Source organism: Malaclemys terrapin, chromosome 1 (assembly GCF_027887155.1).
Source record: "Malaclemys terrapin pileata isolate rMalTer1 chromosome 1, rMalTer1.hap1, whole genome shotgun sequence".
In the NCBI taxonomy this organism is placed as follows: domain Eukaryota; kingdom Metazoa; phylum Chordata; order Testudines; family Emydidae; genus Malaclemys; species Malaclemys terrapin.
The window spans coordinates 239,231,884-239,249,178 of NC_071505.1; the positions used below are offsets into that span (position 1 = coordinate 239,231,884).

The following is a 17,295-nucleotide window of genomic DNA, read 5'->3' on the forward strand; positions in this document are numbered from 1 at the left end:
TTAAAAATGACAAAATGGATACAATATTATGGCTACTAAAGGAAAACAGTGAGAATTTCAAGCATAAAGGTTGAATACAAAAATATTTAAGTAAGCACTTATTGTTAAATATTTTCTTTACAAAGAATGTGAATCATTAAGAACCTAATTTACCAAGTGCTTCGTTTTTTCCTGTTTTTAATTTTTGATGACTTGTCACTGCTTAGCTCTGTCAGGTTTTGTAGTCACTCTGACTCTGTTAACAGTGCTGCGATTGTACAAAATATTTCTATTGTGGACTTACTTTTACATGAAATTTTGAATTCCATTTAACATCTGTAAAGAGGAAAGTTAACACTATTATCTCAAATAATAAACATTATAATAAGGGATCTGCCCTCCGCTTGACACTGAATGAGTAACATTTTCTTACATCAAAATACTTTGTTTTATAATATTAAGGATTCTGAATGACCTAATTTGAGAATATTAGGAGTTTAATCAGATATCTGTGTAAGGGTTATGTAATTTGTATTTGTTTTAAAATTGGGATGTAATCAAGCTTGTGTTTAGCACAAGTATCAGAAGATGACCCATCTGAATAAGCACTCAGGCTATTAAGGGATGCATGTGGAATCTTAATGATCTGAAATTATTTAGTCTTACTTTAAAAGAACACTAGCCTGTTCATTAAGCCGTGTTGAGTAAAGTTGTTTGCATGGCCGGTGTGTATTTTTTACCTTTACTGTCGTGTAATATCATTGTTAATAGCCATTTTATAACCATTCACTCTTTTTCTGTTTTAAAGATGTGGATGTTCATTTTGCTAAATTTTTAAACTTTTTTCTTTCCCCTCACAGAATTGGGGAATCAGAAAGATAGTCTTACTGTGTTTTTGACACTGCTTTTAAATCATTCTTAATTTTTCTTTATCATTTGCATCCTAACTAGCACATTGTGACACTGATCTGCGAAAACGTACTCACTTTATGCCTGGTGAGTAGTCCTATTGAAGTGAATGGGACTACTTATAGTGCAGGGGTCGGCAACATTTGGCATGCGGCTCGCCAGGGTAAGCACCCTGGCGGGCTGGGCCAGTTTATTTACCTGCTGATGCGGCAGGTTCGGCCGATCGCGACCCCCACTGGCTGCGGTTCGCTGTCCTGGGCCAATGGGGTCAGCGAGAAGCCGCGGCCAGCACATCGCTCGCCCACACCGCTTCCCGCCGCCCCCATTGGCCCGGGACGGCGAACCGCGGCCAGTGGGGGCCGCGATCGACTGAACCTGCCGCGTCAGCAGGTAAATAAACTGGCCCAGCCCGCCAGGGTGCTTACCCTGGCTAGCCGCGTGCCAAACGTTGCCGACCCCTGTTATAGTGTGTAAGGTTAAGAACATTTGAAAGTCTTTGCAGGATCAGGGCCTAAGTTGCATTGCAGATCAGATGTTCTCTAGTCATGCATTCTTTAATTTGTCAAAGTGCATATGCTAAATTGTATGATGAACTTTTGGTAGCCATGCAGTGTAAGTAGTCAACTTTTATTTACAGTCCGATTCTGTACCCCTGCATAGTATCTTGCAATTGATTTAATGGGACTGCTTGTGGAGTGAGAATACCCTTACTCATTAAGTACTTTCAGAATCCATTAAAGAACATGAATGGATCAAAGAGGGCTTAATCCAATGCCTGCTGAAGTCAATAGAGAAAGAGAAGGATTGATAATTGGGGGGAAAATAGGAAAAGCAACATACTTTCTGTACTATATCGATGATTTAAAAAAAAAAGGAAAACTAGGCAAGGGCAAAAAAAGGCAATAGATTAAAAAGCAGAAACATTAATTTGAAAATAGGTATTGGGTTTTAAAAATTGAAAAATAGAAATTAAAATAAAATAGAGCATGGGTTAGAACAAAATAAAAAACCATTTAAGTTGACCTTTCAGTGGTCCTCTTAAGTCAATGGGATTGTTCAGAATGTACAGTATAAAGATATAAGTATGTAAATCTTAGTGGGATCAGGGCTGAAGAAGTTTTCTGGTCTTGAACACTGACCTTCCAAAGGGTACCCAAATCTTTTTATTTTCTAAATGTGATTTTTTTTTTAATATATCCCAATAGATATTTTAAGTAGAGTACAAAGACTTCTTTCCAATCTCCAACAATTGTTAAATTCCTTTAATTTGACTTTCAGAATAGGTCTGGTCATGATTTTTTTTTTTTTTTTTTTTTGTTCTTTGATTTCCTTTTTTTTGACTACTGAAATAGGGGTTAGATCAGGGGTCGGCAACTTTGGCATGCGGCTCGCCAGGGTAAGCACCCTGGTGGGCCTGGCCAGTTTTATTTACCCGTTGACGCGGCAGGTTCGGCCGACCGTAGCCCCCACTGGCCGCGGTTCGCCGTCCCGGGCCAATGGGGGCAGCGAGAAGCCGGGGCCAGCACATCACTCGCCCGCACCGCTTCTCGATGCCCCCGTTGGCCCGGGACGGTGAACCACGGCCAGTGGGGGCCGCGATCGGCCGAACCTGCCACATCAGCAGGTAAATAAACTGGCCAGGCCCGCCAGGGTACTTACCCTGGCGAGCCGCATGCCAACGTTGCCGACCCCTGGGTTAGTTACTTGGGAATTTGGATTCTCCTGAAATTTACTTTGGTTTAAGGAAAAAAACAAACAAGTTTGTTGTAGCACAATGTAACGCAGATGATGAAAAATGGTTGTAGCTTATAGTGTCATGGCTGAAAAGGATTAATTAAAATAGATATAGTTTAATTTTTATATGCATTATATAATTTTACCTTTAATATAATAGAGACCATTTTTGCAGAATTGCATTCAATCATTAATATGCTTAATAGATAACATTAGAAGCAGCCTAGAATTCAATAGGCTATATTGTTGTTGCCAAGTAAGAATGAAAATCTGGTATACCTTCACTTGAAATTATCTGACTACAGCAGAACCTCAGTTTAGCATAGTTTCCCACATGAGGAAGTAGCTTAATGAAAAACATTTAGGTATGGGGGTTCTTTTTCTTTGTTGCAGAATCATATTTTTGCAACTTAATACGTTTTATGCATTCTGTTTTATGCACATTCGATTTGGATGTGGGAGGAGTACATTATTTGGGCCAGTTTCCATTTATTCTAGTATATGATCTGAACTGTTCCAATGGTCATAGATAATGATTTTAAGTGTAAGGCACTCAGGGTTGTGTTACAATTGTTTGAATTATATTACAGAGAGGATGGCAAAAGTCTTAATGGCAGTGTTAGGCCAGTTTCCTAGACTCTGTTTTTTTATTTTTACTTCCAGGTAAGATCGCTTTTCGGCCTGAAGGTTGCATAAAATCTAGGGGTATCATGACCACCTTCTCTTTCTTTATTACTAGATGGGAAAAGACTCTCAAAACTTTTTGGTTTTATAAAATGGGGTTAATAGTGTGGAAGAACCTGAGAGCCACTGGGAAGAAAGATACTGTTTTATTCCTTCCTCTCCTCCCCAGGGACCATGCCCTGTTTGCTTCTGAATCTTCAACCCCACGCCCCCCCGAACTGAAATTGAGCAATCATTGAATAGACATACGTTTCAATACATTCATCATATGAACTAAAGGGACACTGACAACTATGCATTTAAAAAAAAAACTAATTAAAAAAACACTTTTTCTGATAGAGCACCTTTTTACAGAGTTTGTCCTGAAATTAGCGCTTGCAACTTTAAAAAAAAAAAAAAAAAATAGGGTTTTTCTGCTTTTCTGATATTTACAAAGAGCCTTTGGTAAGCTTTAGATAATTAAGTTCAGACCTTCTCAGGTCCAGCTTTTCTCTTTGGGCATGCACCTGCCTGCTGCTTTTGTAGTTTCATCAGTGCATTGTTCCTACTTAACACGTTATTGAAGGGCTTTGGTGGAGAGTATCCATATGAGCTGTTTCAGAGCAGTGCATGAGAGTGATAATGTCATTTTAGTGCATGACATGGGAAGTGTACGTGCCCATCAACAAAATAGTGAAACTGATTCTATAGAGTGCTGTCAAATACCAAAGTAAACAAGCTGGAAGTTTTTTCTCCCTCCAATCTTTCAGTTTCAGCAGTGTTAAGTATTAATCTGCTATTGGTACAAAATTTTCAGGTTGCGGTATGATTTTTCAAACGGACAGTGTTTCTTGTAATGTGGATATGGCTGTGCCTTACAAATTGTTGTTTGAAGCTTATCTGAAGAAGATGGGGGAGCTCTCAATATGCTTTCACAGGAGGAGAGATTTAGTTTATAGACTTAATCGTAAGATCTGTCGCTCCCCTACATAACAGCATAAGTAAGACATTTTGGAGGGAGGAAAGTGCAGGTTTTCGTACCCATTTTCAAATGTGGCTTTTTTGGGAGGCTATTAACTCTAAAATTACAAGACTTGGGTAATTCATATTACTTCCACTACACTGGACTTGTAGATTGCTTACGGTTTGGGAGAAACAATTGGCAAATCACATGAGATAGATAGATAGATACACACAACTATTTCCACAATGGATTGTGAGTTTTTTAAATTATTAGTACAGAACTGATATTAGAATAAACCATTTTGGGATATTGCTTCAGGTTACATAATGAAAATAGATTTGATATCTTACTCAAATTGAAGGATATTTCATAACTTTTCTAGATGACCAAACTAGTATTTATATAGCTATATACCCACAAAGATTGAGGTAATTTTTGTATGATTCTTAGGATTCATATAAACTTTATTTTAGAGGGTTTTTTATAGTAAATGTAAAAGAAACAATAGCATACAAAAATTGTGTAAAGGTAAATATTTGTCAAAAGGCTGACCCCCCCCCCCTCCCCCTCCCCGAGAGGTGGAAACAAATGAAAGCTTGACATGAGGGATGGTGTGTGGTGGGGCCTGTGAAAAAACTGCACTCAACAGAGACTGATTATTTTAATGATTTATCTAAGATACTACTGCCATATTATCTAAACACCATATTTTGATTAACAATGGTACTAGGTGTAGATTTATTGTGCTGTGGCAGTGCTTCCATTAAGGCTAAACTTAGCCTGGTTTATATAGATTTATGTATGACTAATTTTTATAGATGTAACTTTCTTAATTTTAAAATGCTTAACTTCTATGTACTATAAAAATAATGCAGCATATTTATATAAGTTATTAGTGGTGCTGTTTCTGTACTATATATTATTTCTGGAACTTATAATTTAAACATCTTTTCAAAAGCTATTCGATTAAAAATAGCCTTAAAACTATTCCACAACCTTCAAGAATATTTTGTTTTAAGACATTAAAATCTTTAAGATTATAATCAGATTTTTACAAGTTGATCAGCACACTGTTTTACACATTGTTCTTCAGCTAAAGTATATAGTCCTAAATCTATATAAAAACATTGTTGAGTAAGAAGGCATATGTATTTCCTATGTATCTGAATTACTTGCTTTCTATAAATAGAGAGCATCCCATTACATCTGATAGATGTGTTTTTGCTTCTTACATCAACACAATTGTCAACTAATATCTGATTGCAAAATCTTTCTTGCTATTAAATATATAAGATACCAAGAACACAGCTTGATATTTCAGATGCCAAGTGGAATTTACAGTTCTGGCAGTTGAAGTGAGTTTGACAAGTAAGCTGTTGCGAGTGGATAAATATAGAACCCCACAGTGCCACTTCTAGGAAATTTCTGCCCTACAAGCATTACTGTTCTGTAGCGTATGTATCTGTGACAGTTTAAGGCATCCATGCTCTAACAGGGTTTTTTAATTGCTGACATAGATTGGGAGCAATATGGTTGTATAATACTGTTCTATAACAGGGTTATAGTCTAGGCCACCCTTACAATGTTTGTCCAGTCCACCCTTATAATGTATTTTTAAAAAAGAGAGTGAAAACTGATACTGGGAGCCCTGGCAGACACCTGTCTTAAGGCACATTTCTCTCATGTAGATGCACCCTTAGAGTTGTTTTGGCAAATAACATTTTATTTTAACAGCACTGAAAAATTATGCTCTACACCTGAACTTTCAGCCATTGCAAACCCAGTTAAATAGATTAAAAATTCTTTTGGAGATGGATCTGCTGTAAATAATCACTTAAATGATTAGTGCGGTGAGGAAGGCGATTCTACCACCAACTCCATAACTACTGGTAATGCAGATCCCTTTTTCTTCTCTCTCTGTATCTCTGTTACTGTCTCCTCACTAACATTCGACATGGAATTCTTGTAGTAGAGAATGGGTCAGTTTCCTTAGCAGTTTAATCTTTGAAATGTGGAGATTGGCTAAGGTTATATCTTAGTGATAACTACAACATGTCTACATAAATAAAAACACTTCATAAATATTGACTTGTGCCAATGTTATAAATCTGTAATTGATTCTAGAAGGATTTGCTTTTATTTATGGTAGAATTTTAGTAGGCATGTCATTTATTTATTAAGAGAAAATTGAAAAACTACTACTTGTCCTTAGATTCTGGTCATTGGTCAGTCTTTTCCCACCACCGTTTTTCTTCTGCAGCATTTTTTGCATAGATATAACTAGGAATAGTGTCAGTCTGGTGAAGACCACTGAATGCCTTGACTCTGAATGACATATTTTGGGATCATATCTAACTCCATTGACATACAAGATAGGGAGGACTACATCACCAGGTAAAAGAAGAAAACAATAGATTGTAAACTTTGGTCCAAAACCTATTTCTTATTTGAGAAGTTAGTTCCATTGACTTAAATAAGAATAACGTGAGCATGATTTAACCCTACAGATGTACTAAGTGTACATTCTATACCAGGGCTCTCAAACTCAGTTTACCTTAGGGCCAGTGCCAGTCCTCAAATCCTCCCAGTGGGCCAATAATGTCACTGAAGATGGTGTTCAGAAAAGAAAATGTTTATATTATATTTTTTATTTCAAATTTCTTAGAAATAATAAAACTGTCATACAACTTTATACAATTCTTCGCCTGCCAGAGAGTTTTTAGTGTTTGCCAGACACCTGCCAACGCTTCAGTTCTGTCAGTTTGTTGATGTTTGGCCTCAGTGGCAGAGCAGTTGAAATGTTCAGGATTGCAGCAAGGTGTGTATCAGATAGTTGTGTTCGGTATTTTGACTTGTTCATATTCATTATGGAAAAAAGTGATGCTGCCTCCATGGCTGACTCTGCCCGGCGACTAGTGATGGTGTCTCTGTCCCTCTCCCCCAGCCAATGGGAGCTGCGGGGGGCAGTGCCTGCAGCAGACATTGCCGACAGCGTGTCTGCGTGCGTCTCTCCTCCGCGGGCTGCAGTGGGGAGGTTCTCGGGCTGAAGATGAGACCCCTGTTCTATACTCTTAAATTATCAGAATGCTCAGAGGTGTTTGAGAGTATTGAGATGAGGATACATTTAGTTCCTCTATGAAGCAGAGGTACAAAAACAATTATACAGGTGTAAAACTTGTTTTCTTTTTTCATTAACACGTATTCTGTCCTGGCATCAAGGTGTTAGGTTGGGCTCAGCTAGAGACTAGTTTCCCAAATATTTCCTGCTATTAAACCTTACCGAAATACTTTCCATTACATATAGTAACATTTTCACGTTTAGAAAAATCATAAATGTTTTATACTGTTCTGTATTAAGTAGTACACTTTGGGTTTACTGCAAGTGGTTTTAAAACATCTAACGTTAGAGAATCTAAAATGAATGCCATGTTTTGTAACATTCCTGTGGAGAGTTTTCTATGCTTCCACAACTAATTTTTATTCTCTAATCCCATTGTTCTCACACTTTGTCCTTTCTCCTTTACTAATTACACTGTACAGCCTGTTATGCAAACCTCTTTTGAAGCTTGGTTTCCTCTTTCATTTTCTCAGCCCCAAGTAATCTCCCTTCTGCCTTAGAGTGGTGACCAGTATTAGGTTGCCTCTGTAAATTGCCTTAGAACTACATGTGCTCTCATTAAGCCCCTTCTGAAGTTATGTTGAGGTCGATAGGCAGTTGAGTAAGTCCTGCCTGGTGCTGCTATGGAGTACCTTGTTAAAAACATGCATTGTAGGGTCACTGAAGCGTCTGTTCTACGTGGATCCTTAATCTGGAAAGAGCCATTCCATTAAAATAACTGTGAATGGCACAGAATATTGGGATTAAGGTATATTTATTTTACCCTGGTTTTAGTTTCTCATTCTTCTATGTGGGATAGTGCTCTAGTGATCTTTAGATGTTTGCTTATTTTATTAATTTAAACTATGGATGCTCATGGTGTGCTGAAGCCAATAGAACCAAGGGCCTTTGTTCTTTAGCAATTACGTTTTATGGGCTTCATCTTGCAATCTGTACTCTGGGTGGAGCCTTGCATCTGTAATAGACCTTATATCAGGCAAATCTGCACCACTGTGGAGTTCCATTATGTGGAATAGCTTGCAGGATAGGAGCCTGAACTAGACCACTACACAAAAATAACTGCATGGTGAATAAATAGGGATAACGAGTGGAGTTTGTGTCTGTGGGAGGGGAGACATCAGTAAACACAAGGATGGAAGTTGCCATTGCATGAAATTTACCCTGTTCAGAGGGCTAGGGTCAGACCTATGAACCACTTATGTGACATATAAATCTGGTGCTGGCCCTCTGCCCTGGGGTGAATTTCACTTACAAAGAGCAGGAGCGAAGGTGAGCAGCAGCTTTCTGTGGTGGCCCCTCCTTTCTTCCCTTCAAAAGACTTGTTGGTTTCTTAGAACTGAGCCAAAATTTAGATTTCCATTTCATTGGAAATTTCAGTATTCTTCAAGTGATTGCACATGTCCATTCCATTATAGGTGTTTGTGTGCTCCAGTGCACAGTTGTCAGAGAGTTTTTTTTTTCCCCTTAGTGATACCCGTCGGAGTGGCCCAAGTGTCCTCTGCAGCCTTGTGCATGCATAAAGGGAAGACTTGCCCCTGACCCCTCTTCCTTCCTTCCTTCCTTCCTATTGCCCATGACGGTTGCTGGAGCTCCCTGTCCTTGCTTCTGCAAGTCTTTAGGTAAGTCCTGTAAATATTACATGTTGTGTAGTTAATTAGTTGTTCATAAAATAATTGTTGTTTTGTGTGGTACTGGCACCCGGTCTGGGTAATGGCCTTGGCACTGGAGATGTTCTGCACTCTCTGGATTTCAAGCCCTGCCACTCTTGTGGTAAGACAATCCCTAATAGTGACCCTCTCCTCAGCTGCCTTAAGTGCTTGGGGAAAGGCTCACTGAGGGTAGGTCTACAATCCAGCCGGGATCGACGCTCTGAGATTGATCCACCGGCGGTCAATTTAGCGGGTCTAGTAAGACCCGCCAAATCAACTGCAGATCGCTCTCCAGTCGACACCTGTACTCCACCCCCGATGAGAAGAGTAAGGTAAGTCGACGGGATATTTTCTCCCGTTGACCCCAGCGGTATAGACCCTGCGGTAACTTGACCTAAGTTACGTCGACTCCAGCTACGTTATTCATGTACCTAGAGTTCTGTAGCATAGGTCGACTTACCGCGGTAGTGTAGACATAGCCTGAGTGACAAGTGTGCCATTTGTAAGGGCTTTAAGCCCCATTCTAAAAAAGATAGGGCAGCCAGACTAAAACACCTGTTGCTCAAATCAGCACTGTGTCCTCCATCTGAGTCATCTACCTTGGTCAGGGTACCGAGCACCTTGCCAGTGGCTGCTGGTACCAAGACGCAGCTTGGCATTGCTAATACCAAGGAAGAGGCATCAGAAATACGATTTGGTGCCAGACTCATCAAAAGACACGTAGAGGTTGACCTCTCTAAAGATTCGGGAGTGCATTTAAGGGGAAAGCGCTCCCCAGACTACACCTCTAAATAGGGGAATTCGTTGATTTTTCAGCCCACTACAGGCCGGTCAAGATTGGCTCCTAAAACACCTTTGTCAGCATCTCCTTGTGCCATGGTTGTACAGACTGTCTTCCCAGTGAGAAACTGTTTAAGGCTGCTCCGGCACATGACAGCATGCACTTATGTGGTCTAGTACACCAGATTGTGTCTCAAGGCTGGTTGTCAGATGTGTATTCTCCAAAAAGGCACCACATAGATACATTAGTGTACATATCAAGTTACATCCTGTCTTCTATAGATTTGTGGATAGACCCAACCAATATCTGCAAGGGAGTTCCTTTCACCCTCAACAATCTCGTACCTTAGTCATGGATGCCTGGGTTGCGGGAGCTCACTTGGGGCCCCTACAGACGCAAGGTGTCTGGTCTCCCCAAGATCTCAGTCTACACACACACACATCAGAAAGTTGCGGGCTATCCAATTAGCTTGAATAGTGTTCCTTCCTTGCGTCAGGGGGCGGGTGTATTGGTGCTGACCAATAATATGACTGCTGTGTTTTATATAAACAAGCAGTAGAGAGACGGGTCTGCTCTACTTTGTCAGGAAACAGTACTATTCTGGGACTTCTGCAATGGCAACTCTGTTTCTGAAAGTGGCTTACTACTTGGGGGTTCAGAAATATGGTGATAGATCGCCTGAGCAGGATATTTATCAATCACCTTGGTGAGACAGAAAATTCATTTTCCAGCTTTGGGGACAGCTGTTTGTTTGCAACAAAGGACAATGCAAAATGTTACCAGTTCTTTTCCGGAGCGGGACACAGCTTGGGTTCATTGACAGAGGCTTTTCTACTGGTCTGCTGTATGCTTTTCCCCTTAATTTGTCCTCTATCTGAAGTTCTGTGCAAGGTTATACAGGACAAGGCCTGTTTTATACTGATCGCCTAGTTAGCTGTGTCAGCATTCCACCCTTCCGTGGATAACTGTTCCCTTTTTTCCAACCCAATCTCACTATAAGGGGTTGAGCAGACTGTTTCCACATGTACGAATCTCTATTGCAGTGGTCTCCAAAGTGGGGTGCGTGCAAGAGGATCCTTCGGGGGGTTCGTGGCAGGAGGAGCAGTTCTGGCGGCTTTTTTTTTTTTTTTTTGCTTCGGCAGTTTGGGCGGGAGTCTAAGCGGGTTTTTTTTTCTTTTTTTTTTTTGCTTGGGGTGGCAAAAATGGTAGAGCTGGCCCTGCAACGTAGCGGGGGGGGGTGTGTGCTCAAAATTTTTTTACTGATAGGGGTGCGCGATCAAAAAAGTTTGGAGACCACTCTATTGCAGCATGGAGCCTGAATCTAGTCGTAACAAAGCTGATTAGTTCCCCCTCTCAAGCCTCTGATGACCTGCTCTGTTGCATCATTCAGTGAAGGTAGAGCTTTTAGTAGCCATTACATCAGGCAGAAGACTGGTAGAGTTGAGGATGCTAGTATCCGATCCTCCACATACTGTTTTTTTATGCAGATAAAATCAGTAAAAAAAGCTTTCTTACAAAAATGGCTTCCTCTTTTCATATCAACCAAGCAATTTTCTTACCAACCTTCTTCCCAAAGCCTCATGGTAATACATGGGAGGAGAGAATGCATACTCTAGGTGTTCTTCTAACACTGCTTTAGCAGTTTTATCTGGAACGATTACATTTTTCAGGTTTGTCTCAATTGTTCATTGCTTTTGTGGACAAAATGAAGGGCAGTCCTGTTTCCATGCAGAGGATTTCATCATGAATATCTGGTTGTATTTGCCTGTATTACCAGTTCGCTAGCGTGAAGCCACTGGATTGAGTGTTTGGCTAGATTCCAAGCAACCTCTGCAGAATTTCTGGCTAACATGCCAATATGAGACATTTGCAATGCGGCAACCGGGTTGTTATGTAATACGTTTGCCTCTCACTGCACAATCTCTCAACAATCTAGAGATGATGCTAAATTTTAACGAGTGGTCCTTAAGTTCCTGTTCCAAACCCAGCTCTAGTTGGTACTGCTTGTGAGTCCCTTACAATGGAATGGATGTGCAATCATTTGAAGAATCAAAAATGATTACTAACCTTTCTGTATCTGTTGTTCTTGAAGATGTGTTGCACATGTCCATTTCATGACCCACCCTCCTTACCTCTCTATTGGAGTTTTTCCAGTAAGAAGGAGGTGGGAGGGCAGGCGGATGACGGGTGGCTTGGCCCTTTATGCCTGTGCATAGTGCATGAAGTAGCAGAAGGCACTAGCGCTGCCCTGACAGATACCACCAAGAGAGAGACTCTCTGACAACAATGCACTGGAGTGCACAAACACCTACAGTGGACTAGACATGCGCAAGATGTCTTGAAGAACAATAGGTATGGAAAGGTTAGTAACAGGTTTTTTTCACATTTGTTTTTCTTCTGAATCAAGGCAAAAAATCAAAATGTTGCTTTTTTTGGCTGAATGACAAGTTCTGTAAAATTTTAATTTGTAAACAAAAAAAAATAAAAAAAAAATTAATTTTAACATTTCCATTTTTGATCAGAACAAAATGTTTTGACATTCCTAAAATGAAATGTTATGGTATGTTAACAGAACTGAGATGTTTTGTGTTGGTTTGACGTTAAACTGCATCTACTAATGGTGCTGCAGTGCCTCGTGTGTGTTGTAGTTCTGATGCCTCATGCTGTCACTGTTGACTATGGCTTGGCTACCTGGCCTGACAGCATCTACCATGAGGCACCACATTGTTAGTAAGTGAAGCTGCAGTCTACCTTGGGAGATATAGGCTGACAGGGAGCCCTGCCCAAAGGATAGAATGGTGGCATGAATCACCGAACTACAAATGTAGTTCATGTCAGATTGACTCCAAACAAAATGCATTGGTTCAATTCAACAAGCCAAATTGTTCTTGATTTGGGCTGGATCAAGAAAATCTAAACAAATAATTTCAGCAGAATCAAAATTTTCCCATTGCAAATTTATATTTTGCAGAAATTTCATTTTATATCAAAATCACTTTGACAGTAAATATCTGACCAGTTCTATTTGTGATCTTCTATCTACGTCCCTCTCAGTTTAGTGTCCCTCTTTAATTATTTTCCTCACCCAAACCCTTTCTCCTGTTATTAAGAACTATCTTTAATCTTTTGGCAGTCACTTAAATGTAGCCTGGAATTTTTACCTCCCAGATGTTCTTCAGTATCTTTAGCTACAGCTTCTGATTGTGAGGCTCATGTGTAAGATTGGAGGTTTCAACCTGCCATTGGCTGAGTGGAAAAAGGAGGGCAAGCTGGAGATCAAGAATCCTGATCTAACACCTCTTAGGAAGGAGAGACAAGGATATATAAGTTGTACTCCATAACCCCGTGTGTGTATGTGTGTGTGTGTGAGAATGGCTTGTAGATCTTGTTTTTAAAGTAATTTTACTGTCTTTGTATGTGTTTCTGATGAAAAGTATGCACAATGTAGATTACTGAGTCATTGTCTCCTCCCATCAACTATTTACATGTCTTGACCCCTCCAATCAGTTATTTACATTTCTTCAGTTTGTCCTTGTACCAGAAAGCAGCAGAAAAGTCATTTTCACAGAAACTCACAGGGTGAATAAACTTGCTCATGGAGGAAGGGCTTTAATTTTCCTTTGGTATGTAATTTTTTATAATTGTGTGGACTAACAGAATGTGCTCAGCTAAGATTGATCACTGATGTGTGAAATGACAATTACAGAAATGGAGAGTTTTCTGAGGTGAATAATATATTTTCATGTATAGCTCACAGGAGTGAGTTTAATATGCTGAAGGCCACATTTTCTATTCCCTGTTATTGAAATTTAGTGCTCTTGATCACCTTGCTTAACTTAATCCAAAGCTTTATCTGGAAAATGTTCAAGAAAAAAGCGTCAAACAAGATAGCAATAGTCTTGGAATATGGGAAGAATTATCTTTAAATATAAAATATATGTACAGAGGCTTGAAAAAAATGTAAGGAACACCTGGTAGCTCAGTGGCCTCCAAATTGTGGGGCATGTCCCCCCAGGGGGGCACAGAGGAATGTTCGGGGGAGGGGGAGTGATGGAGCCTGGGCCAGCCCCCATGGAGGGTGGGGAGGGAGCACTACCTGGCCCTGCCACGCCCCCACCCACAGCTGCAGCCCCCACCTGGGTCCCCGGGTCCCGGCCCCTGACCACGGCCTCACTCCCGGCCCTGGCTCCTGACCGCAGCTCCTGGAGGGGCGGAGGTGGTGGACAGATTACATTACAAGTAAGGGGGAGGTGACATAAAAAGTTTGGAGAACACTATGGTAGCTTGAGGCTAAACCTGTTAAGAGTGCAAAATAGCTTTGTCACCACATACTTTGAGATTTAAAGGAATAAAATAGCTGTGTACTGTGTCTAATTATAACATTGACAATTTTTTAAATTTAATATATGGTTTTAAATGAAATTTCCTGCTTCTTTTCCACTGGATACAGGATATTTATCTTCTACTTAGACAGCATTACTTATCTTTTTATCCATATCTTGCATGAATCTCTCATTAGAGGATTGCTACCAAACTGACGTTAGGTGCTTAAGGATTGAGTGTATTTCCATTATTCTCCATTTATGGGACTGATTTTGGTTTTGCTTCAGCTCAAGGTCACCAGTGGAATTCTTCAACCATTCTGTGAACTGAATTAAAATATGAATCAAGACAAGCGTGTGTGCGCCAATTCACTTGAACTACCCTTCTTAGAATTGGATTTAATGCTACAGTAAGAAAAGTACTTCTCTATTGGTGGGAATAAAGAAAATGTTGGTTAAAGTAAAAGCAGTTATAGCTGAGAATCAAGTTTCCTACAAATCCTAACATAGGAATTGCCATCCTAGTGTAACCCTTCTGCCAGGTGGAGTCAGCAGCAACGAGGCCGGGTTCAATATCTAGGGGGCTTTTTTTATTAATACAACACAGAACCGGCTCAAGCCCAACCAGTAGTCTGGGACAATTGCACACTACCTCTGGCGCCTCTACGAGGCAATACTTCCCCTCTTACAAACACTGAGTCTGGGTGTAGAAAAGAAAACTTCTAATAAAAAGGAGAAAGGTACCCGACATTCATTTGGGAAAACACCACAAGCATGATTTGAAAACACGACCATGAGCAAAAAACCCACTCCGAGTATGTTGGGCAGTGTCCTTTTGCTCAGTTTCTCACACTGAGGTGTGAAAGCCTACTCACCGTTGTAGTCTCTGGTCAGCGAAGACCCAGAGTTAAGAGTTGCATTTGTGTGAGTTCACTTCCAATGGGTGGGGGTGGAGGCATCACTATGTCTCGGTTGCTGCTGCCATGCCATTCACTCTACAGCTGCATTGCTGCCTGCCGTCATTCCTCCGCTGTGTTGGTGTGCCGTGAGTTGCTGTGTCGTCATCATCCGTTCTGCCACTGGCTGCTGTGTTTGTCATTCACGCCGCCACCGGTCTTTCTATTGCAATTTCTGCTGTGTCTTGAAGTCCTATCACTTAACACAGCTCTCAGTAGGAGAGCCTCACTGCTAGTGCAGGCTGGGTAGTCTTTCACTGTAGACACTGTCCCATAGCAGGCTTATCACCTAAACTTGGTTATCAGTGATTTCAGCTCTAGTGATCTGTAACAAAACAAAAGACTCTTCAGTTGAGTCTAACCAGCTTTGTCATTAAACGGGGGAGAGGGGGAGGGTCAGATGGTGTCTAGGACTTTTAGGTAGAGCCCATATCACCAGGTGGCCCCCTCACCCAGGACAGGTCAAGCACAGCCCTCCCACTCACGCAACAAGGGCAACAATCTTTCATCACTCCCTACACCAAAATGATTGTCAATCCAACAATAGCCAAAAGTGATCACTTGGGCAAAGCAACTCCGTCATGCTGTGCACCTAGGCAGAGTAAGCATGTGTGTGCAAACAAGATCGGTTCCTGAAGCCTTTTTTTCCCAGCTCATCATTATATGCCAGGGAGAGCACATTCAGAACCTGCTTACACTAGATCAGCCCAGTTGTCCATCCAATCCAGTATTCAATCTCTAAAAGTGGCTACCACTAATGACTTCAGAGAAAGGTGGAAGAAACCCTGCACTAGGCATATATTAAATAATCTGCCCCCAGGGAAAGCTAGTTCCTAACTCCCATTAGCTAGAGGTTGGTTAATGTCCTGTAGTGTGACTCTTTAAATCCCTTTCAAAACTCTTTTTTGTTTCTTAAAAACATTCTCTTATATCTCTGGAAATCTGTTTTGCTGGCACTGATGCAATTACACCCATGAGAGCCTTAGTGTAGACAAGGCACACACATTTTTACCATTGTGACTTCTAGACTTGTCCTGAGCAAGGTTAGATAACACAGTAGTAAAAGCACTTGTATTCTATCTACACTTCTGCTTCCACAGTTGCTACTACCAGTGAGCTGTGCCAATGGTAATGCAGTGGTGAGAGATTTCCTGAAAAACACAAGGGTAGACATAGCTTTAATATCCACAGGGTTTTTCCTTTTGCAGATGAGATGAAGTACAAATTAAAGATTCCTTGAAGTACAAATTAAAGATTCCAAAATACTGACTCCGTGCAATGGTGGGTAAAGAGGGAAGAGATTCTTATGAGTATTTACTTCCTTGTAGACTATAATGATCTTGCATGACAAGATTAGAGAGCTTTGTCTTATCTAGGCTTGCCATTCCTACAGTGGATTTTACCTCTCTGGAGCAGGTCTAGACCTGTCCAACACTAAACAGAGGCTTGGCTTCCTCTATATGAAAAGTCTCCAGTTCCATGTGCCTCCTGGCAGCAGCAACAAGTGGTGTCTAGACATGGTCATTCTCAAACTAGAGTATATAGGAAACCTTCAAAACTGCTAATTTGACTCAAAATTTTCTTCCTTTTGTTTCCTTTTGCTAGGAAGCTTACAGAGGTTTTAGCTTACATTCTGACTCCAGTGGAATTTTGCTTTACAGAGTACAGTAGCCTTTCCTCCTCTCCCACTTACCTCATCCCCAAGCTCAGCATGCCTGAAAAGCCCAGTAAGAATGAAAAAGGTACTTTCTCTGCTCTCCTCCCCAAACCTTACCAGGTAGAGGAGTGTTCTGTGTTCTTTACTCTTGGAAGCCTCTTCCTGACTGTTTCAGCTTCTAGATTTAGCTCCTCTGGATTTTAGCATCTGCACTGGTAGCACAGTGCATATCGTACCTGGGGACAAGAGCACTGGCTGTCTCCTGGTGGCTTTTACAGCAGGCTTTTACTCTGGCATCACCCAAGGAGATTCAGGCAGCAGCTCCACTCTGGATTGACTGGAGGACTCAGCAGCTTAAGTGGCTCTCAGCTTTGCAGTAGACACTGGCACTACCACCTTTTGTGGAATCTGGACAAGCACTATAGCAGTTCCAATGGATCAGTTGGTGTGCTGCCTTTTGGCACCCACCTCAATTGCTGCTGCCAAAAGTTTGTTCTTCAGCTACTCACCAATGTTTCATTTCTGCTGGAGAGGAAGTGCTTTTCCTCAGTGGTACACTTCCG

At 40.9% G+C, this 17,295-nt stretch overlaps 1 protein-coding gene across 4 annotated transcripts in view; it reads left to right on the forward strand.

Annotated features, from left to right (window-relative positions):
• NCK2 (NCK adaptor protein 2) overlaps nucleotides 1-17,295 on the forward strand; it is a 166,992-nt gene that overhangs the window by 8,520 nt on the left and 141,177 nt on the right. The window contains exon 2 of one of the 4 annotated variants that reach the window (XM_054010476.1): nucleotides 8,836-8,986. The exons of the other annotated variants lie outside the window; for them this stretch is intronic. The gene's annotated coding sequence lies outside the window, so the exon portion shown is untranslated. The remainder of the gene's footprint in view (nucleotides 1-8,835; nucleotides 8,987-17,295) is intronic. 4 annotated transcript variants of the gene reach the window in all.